At 45.4% G+C, this 7,392-nt stretch overlaps 1 long non-coding RNA gene across 1 annotated transcript; it reads left to right on the top strand.

The window, feature by feature from the left end:
• Nucleotides 1-3,058: 3,058 nt before the first annotated feature.
• Nucleotides 3,059-6,876, top strand: LOC122699736. The gene is made up of 3 exons (XR_006342667.1): nt 3,059-3,426; nt 5,270-5,379; nt 6,372-6,876. It is a non-coding gene; the product is annotated as an uncharacterized LOC122699736 (long non-coding RNA).
• The last annotated feature ends 516 nt before the right edge of the window (nt 6,877-7,392 follow it).

Raw genomic sequence — 7,392 nt, forward strand, 5'->3', positions numbered from 1 at the left:
CGAAAGCGCCGTGCTGTAGCTTGCCTGCTTGCTTTTTTCACAGTGGTTTTCAAAGAGCAAATCTTTAAAATTTTAATGACCAACTCGATCTTTGTGTATATTTGGCACATTTTGTATCCTACCTAAGAAATATTTGCCTAACCCAAGGTCATAAAGATGTCTCCTATATTTCTAGATGTTTCAGTGTTTTATCTATCACATTCAGGTCCATGATTCACTCTGAACTGACACTTATATGCTATATTATGATGAAGTTTTTGTTTCTGAATAGACTGACATGCTCTTAAAAGGAAGATATGTAAGAATTTCCAATTCTTCCAAAATTGAGCTTGTTAATTTACTTTTTTTGTGTGGTGGGAGGGAGACTTGAGGGCCTGTTAATTTAATGCAAACGATCACTCACCTAGAGCCAGACATCCTGGAGTGTGAAGTCAAGTTGGCCTTAGGAAGTATCACTACGATCAAAGCTAGTGGAGGTGATGGAATTCCAGTTGAGCTATTTCAAATCCTGAAAGATGATGCTGTGAAAGTGCTGCACTCAATATGCCAGCAAATTTGGAAAACTCAGCAGTGGCCACAGGACTGGAAAAGGTCAGTTTTCATTCCAATCCCAAAGAAAGGCAATGCCAAAGAATGCTCAAACTGCTGCACAATTGCACTCATCTCACACGCTAGTAAAGTAATGCTTAAAATTCTCCAAGCCAGGCTTCAGCAATACGTGAACTGTGAACTTCCAGATGTTCAAGCTGGTTTTAAAAAAGGCAGAGGAACCAGAGATCAAATTACCAACATCCGCTGGATCATTGAAAAAGCAAGAGAGTTCCAGAAAAACATCTATTTGTGATTTATTGACTATGCCAAAGCCTTTGGCTGTGTGGATCACAATAAACTGTGGAAAATTCTGAAAGAGATGGGAATACCAGACCACCTGACCTGCCTCTTGAAAAACCTGTATGCAGGTCAGGAAGCAACAGTTAGAACTGGACATGGAACAACAGGCTGGTTCCAAATAGGAAAAGGAGTACGTCAAGGCTGTATATTGTCACCCTGCTTGTTTAACTTATATGCAGAGTACATCATGAGAAACGCTGGGCTGGAGGAAGCACAAGCTGGAATCAAGATTGCTGGGAGAAATATCAATAACCTCAGATATATGCAGATGACACCACCCTTATGGCAGAAAGTGAAGAAGAACTAAAGAGCCTCTTGATGAAAGTGAAAGAGGAGAGTGAAAAAGTTGGCTTAAAGCTCAACATTCCGAAAACTAAGATCATGGCATCTGGTCCCATCACTTCATGGCAAATAGATGGGGAAACAGTGGAAACAATGACTGACTTTATTTTTCTGGGCTCCAAAATCACTGCAGATGGTGATTGCAGCCATGAAATTAAAAGATGCTTACTCCTTGGAAGGAAAGTTATGACCAACCTAGACAGCATATTAAAAAGCAGAGACATTACTTTGCCAACAAAGGTCTGTCTAGTCAAGGCTATGGTTTTTCCAGAGGTCATGTATGGATGTGAGAGTCGGACTATAAAGAAAGCTGAGCGCTGAAGAATAGATGCTTTTGAACTGTGGTGTTGGAGAAGACTCTTGAGAGTCCCTTGGACTGCAAGGAGATCCAACCAGTCCATCCTAAAGGAGATCAGTCCTGGGTGTTCATTGGAAGGACTGATGCTGAAGCGGAAACTCCAATACTTTGGCCACCTGATGTGAAGAGTTGACTCATTTGAAAATACCCTGATGCTGGGAAAGATTGAGGGCAGGAGGAGAAGGGGACGACAGAGGATGAGATGGTTGGGTGGCATCACCGACTCGATGGACGTGGGTTTGGGTAGACTCCGGGAGTTGGTGATGGACAGGGAGGCCTGGTGTGCTGCGGTTCATGGGGTTGCAAAGAGTTGGACACGGCTGAGCAACTGAACTGAACCAACTGCAGCACATACTGGCCACCATTCACCACACATCTGAGGTTCTCTAAATGCCTGAGATGACAGACTTACAGCTATGAACTACCCATAGATTCCCCAGGCCTGTCCCAGCCTCACCTCAGTCATTCTGGCAGCCCTCCAGTACCAGAAGCATTCTGCCTAGAACCTGGAACAAGGCTAGGGTTGGGTCCTCAGAAGGGGTGGTTAGGGCAGAGTAGAGGCTTCTTTGTATGTGATGAGAATCAAAGATCTGTGCAGGGTCTAGGGAGGCAGAAGAGACAGGTGCTCACTGCCACTCTCCTGTTGACACTGAGATATATTATATCTATTATATATATGCTCTTTATCAATATGGTTAAATTTTTTGCCCCTCCCCACTGGAATCTAAGAAGGATGAGGGCAAGGATTTTTTTCTTTGTTTACTCTTCTTCCCCTATGCAGAGAACAGAGATTGGAATACAGAAATGCTTAATGAGCAATTTTTTAAAAAAATTTTTAGTTCTACCAGTTTATTGCTACCAGCCCATCTCCCTCCACCCTCATGCCCGCGTGCTCAGTCATATAACCCCATGGACTGCAACCCTCCAGGCTCCTCTGTCCATGGACTTTTCCAGGCAAGAATACTGGAGTGGGTTGCCATTTCCTTCTCCAAGCATTTTTTTTTTTTTTTTTTTTGAGGAATCCACATGCTTTATTTTTTTCCGGCGTACACCCAGTGCAAAAAACAAAGTAGTCACAAATGTGAAAACACGAGCTAGGTCGCCATCCAGTGACCACGATAGGCTATTACCAACATAGTTGGTATTAACAAAGGTAAAACGTAGAGAAACGAATAAAATATGACCCCATGTCTGGAAGAAACAGATTTTCGGGGAAGAAACATTCCAACAATGGGAATGTTTTCTATAGGCGTGTGTTAGCATGAAGAAAGTGTTCGGAGAAATACACATTTATTGCTTTTGTTAGTGGCCGTTCCTTATCAGAGTAACCTGCGCGCTCAGGGATAAAGCGGGACGCCCGGCACCCTTCCGGTAATAACCACGCCCACAGCGGCGGAGAGGGGCGCGGCCAGGCACTGGGCCCTATTGCGTCCCAGTGAGCTGTGATTTGAGATGACAGCTCACAGTCAGGAACTGCCCACAAATCAAGTTTCTCTGCTCGGCGATTGGAGGACGCGGTTGGCCCACCCATCCTTGAGGCTCCGCTAATCCCAAGCCCTGGGCCTGCCTTTTTTTCCGCTACCAGCAGCCCCGGAGCCGGAAGCAGGAGCGGTGTTCTGGGACCCGGCGGCGGCGGCGGTAGCTTCTGCTGTTAATTTCACCGGCCAGGCTGCTTCCTCTGAGGGAGGATTTTCCTGTCACCACCTCAAGGCCTGGTCCTGTGTCTGCTCCGGCCGAGTCTGGAGGAACGGCCGGCGGCGCCGGGAATGCGTCAAAGGGCGGGGCACAGTTCAAAGGGCAGAATTGTTGCTGGAAGTTCGAATTGCCGAGTTCTGGTCGGTTGGAGGCTGGTAGCACGGGAATGAACCCCCGTGGATTTGGTTGGGGGCGCGAGATTTTCTGACCCACTTTAGGATTTCGGGGGTGTGCGTGTAGATGAGATGTAAATACAGCGTCGTTTCCGTTGGCTCAGAGCAAAGCAAGCCACGTGCAAATGTAACGTCGGCTCTGGAGGGCGGCATCGTGGACTCAGGTCCTATTTCCTTGGGAACCACAAAGATAAGATGCCTGTCGTTTGTGTATCGAGAGTACATAACAGTACCAGCATTTTAGGAAGTACTGAGTGTGATGTAAAGTGTTATTTAGTGTCAGTTCGTCGTCGTGGTGGTCATCCTCATATTAAAGTCTTAGACCCTCTTAAGTGCAGGCAGCAGGACAGCAGTTTTGACCATGGATTTTGGAGAAAAGACTAGTATCAAATGAATGGTCTAAAGCAGTGACTTCTCATCCCTGGGGCAATTTTATCCCATCCCACCCACAGGCTTGACACTACCTGGAGACATTTTCTCTCACGTGACAGGTGGAGGTGGGGTGTTACTGGCATCTAGTGGAAGCCAGAGGTGCTTCTCAACACCCTATACTGAATGGGGCTGCACTTATCACTCAGAATTATCTCCAGTGCTTAATACAGCAGATACCAAGAAACCCTGTTTAAGTAATGCACGATGTGGAGCAAACATTCATTGTTTAGTCACTAAGTCGTGTCCCTCTCCTTTGAGACCCCTTGGACTGTAGCCCGCCAGACTCCTCTGTCCATGGGATTCTCCAGGCAAGACTACTGGAGTGGGTTGCCATTTCTTCCAGGGCATCTTCCCAACCCAGGGATCGAATCCAGGTCTCCTGCGTTGGCAGGTGGATTCTTTACCCGCTAGAAAAACCCCAGATACTCATTAGGTATCATACTATTTTTTCCTGTGGTCACACTGGGCAGCACGTGGGATCTTATTTTCCAAAGGACTGAACTTGTGCCACCTGCAGTGGAAGTGCAGAGTCGGACCGCCAGGAGAGCCCCCTTATTATTGTGAATTTTCAGAGAGAAATGATTTTCTTTCAGATCCAAAGTAATTCTTTAATCTCAATGAAACACTATTTACATATTTGCTTTTTAATGAAATAAAGAAGTATAGAGAAGTATTACACATTTTATCTTTCAGCCATATTTGTCACACACATTTGTAAACCAGTAAATTCCTCCTCCTCTCCCCCTAGAGGTGGCCATTTCTAATTTGACATGTTGTCTTGTAGTCTGTGTGTACATAAGATTTCTTTTTAAATGTGTTCAAAAACTGCTGTTAACAATCCTGTGCATAGTCACCTCCAGCTTTTTCCCCCCTCTTCCTGCAATGTTTTTTTAATTCTTTTGCAACATGGGGCATGTGGGATCTCAGCTCTGGGACCAGGTATCAAACCCATGCCCCTGCACTGGAAGTGCTGTAAGTGGGGAGTCTTAACCACTGGAATGCCAAGGAAGTATTTGCAATGTTATTTTAAAGATTCAGTTTTTATACACCAGGGTTTCTCAGATTCAACATTTGGTACCAGATGGCTTTTTGGTGGGAGTGTCCTGTGCGCTGTAGGGTGTGGAGCAGCAATCCCAGCCCCTAGGCACGCTCCAGCAGCAGCCCCTCCCCAGTCAATCATGATGTCCAAAATTGTCTCTAGACACTACCAAAGTCCCCCCTACCCCCCAGGGGCAGAATTACTCCTGGTGGAGAACCAGTTTATACATGAAGATGTAATTAGTTGCTGACATCTGCTTTGTATGTGCCATATTTAGCCATTTTCTTTCTGACCATATTTTCAATTTTCTCAATGTTTTTATTTTTGTTACTGATTCAGGTCCTTGGACTCTTCAACAGAAGTTGCTAAAAGGCCAGATGAGGAATTCAGGCAAGGACTGAATTACTGGGACTCCAGCTGCAGAAGGAGGGAGTGAAAACAAGTAACAGGTGCCCTCACTGGATCCTGGAGGGGTGGTGGGCTGGTCCCTTAAAAGGGGTCAGGGTGGGGGCAGGTCCATGAGTTCAGCCCTGAGTGGCTTAGTGGGTCTCACCCCCTGGGGGTGTGGGCAGGGATCATGCATAGGACCTTGCTTTTGACCCCAACACCTTGTAAGTGGCAGCTGGGTTTTTGTTCATTTTGTATCTTGTTCTTGGTAATTTGCCCCAACTGCTCATGTGTGCAGTTATTTTTAGTTTCCCCTGTAGTTTCTCTGTATCCTGTTGTTCCAGGGAGATGTCTGTTAGGGTGAAAGCACTGCAGCAAAGGGGCCCAGGTCCAAACCTGTCTCAATCTATAATTGGGAATAAATTCCCCTTTTCTTTTGTTTCAAATTGAGACATGGCTAAAACTAGTGAGTCAGTTTCTCAGCAGGATACACGTGAAGAAAACATCTGACAACAGAAAATAGGAGAGTTCATATTAAAAATGTAAAGCTATTAAACATAGTAGGTTTATCATTTAGAGCAGCCAGCTATAAGAGAAAATGTTCACAGGGGCCAAATATATGCAAAAGTGCTTATCTCAATTATGGAAGTATTCAAAACAACAAATGCAGCATCATTACAGCCTCTCAACAATGCAACCAAAGGCAGAGGTTTCCCACATTTGTGGCTGCCATATTACATCTGCCATGGTGGAGGAAGGAAACATCCCCTATTAGAGGAACAAGATGCTTCCCACAGAAATCATGTAATTAGGAGAATCCTTGGACATGAAGAGGGCCACATAATATGAGAAAATTACCGAGGGATCTTCTGAAGCCTCAAGTGGCCTGATAGACCCCAAAGAGCCACAGGAACATGCAGGGAACTGTATGATCCTGAAAACCAAAGAGGACCCATGATGAGGGGCCTTATCCACACTGCTGAGCAGAGTCCACACTGCTGCCCAGCAGGTAAACTACATCAAACATGTGTCTGACCGGGGCTGTTCCACACAGGCAGAGCCAGAGGTGAGAAAGCAGTGCTGGAGCTCAGGCCACCAGGCTGCCCTGCAGCTCTGTCTCCTGATGGTACAGAAGAGTTGAGAATCATGGCTTCCTCACTCCAGCTCCAGACTTCATGCATCTTCCTCTTCTCAAGAATTCTAACTCAGAATCACTAACAGAAGGACTCTGGATATACAGTTTCCCACCTTACCCAAGATGACAACACAGTTCAGTAGAATCTAGACAGCAGCTTTCATCTCCATGCCAACAACTCATTCTTCTTAACTCAGTGTTTTGTGTCCAATTTCTAACTGAGGTCAAGGACAATGAGCAGAGGCCAAATTACAAACATTACCAGGCAAGACAGAAGGTCTTTCAAGACCTTCCACAATTACTGACCACCTTTCCTGCCTCTTGAAAAACCTATATGCAGGTCAGGAAGCAACAGTTAGAACTGGACATGGAACAACAGGCTGGCTCCAAATAGGAGAAGGAGCATGTCAAGGCTGTATATTGTCACCCTGCTTGTTTAACTTATATGCAGAGTACATCATGAGAAACGCCGGGCTGGAGGAAGCACAAGCTGGAATCAAGATTGCCGGGAGAAATATCAATAACCTCAGATATGCAGATGACACCACCCTTATGGCAGAAAGTGAAGATGAACTAAAAAGTCTCTTGATGAAAGTGAAAGAGAAGAGTGAAAAAGTTGGCTTAAAGCTCAACATTCCGAAAACTAAGATCATGGCATCTGGTCCCATCACTTCATGGCAAATAGATGGGGAAACAGTGGAAACAGTGTCACGAAATTAAAAGACGCTTACTTTTTGGAAGGAAAGTTGTGACCAACCTAGATAGCATATTAAAAAGCAGAGACATTACTTTGCCAACAAAGGCCCGTCTAGTCAAGGCTATGGTTTTTCCAGAGGTCATGTATGGATGTGAGAGTTGGACTGTGAAGAAAGCTGAGCGCCAAAAAATTGATGCTTTTGAACTGTGGTGTTGGAGGAGACTCTTGAGAGTCCCTTGGACT

Source organism: Cervus elaphus, chromosome 9 (assembly GCF_910594005.1).
Source record: "Cervus elaphus chromosome 9, mCerEla1.1, whole genome shotgun sequence".
In the NCBI taxonomy this organism is placed as follows: Eukaryota; Metazoa; Chordata; class Mammalia; order Artiodactyla; family Cervidae; genus Cervus; species Cervus elaphus.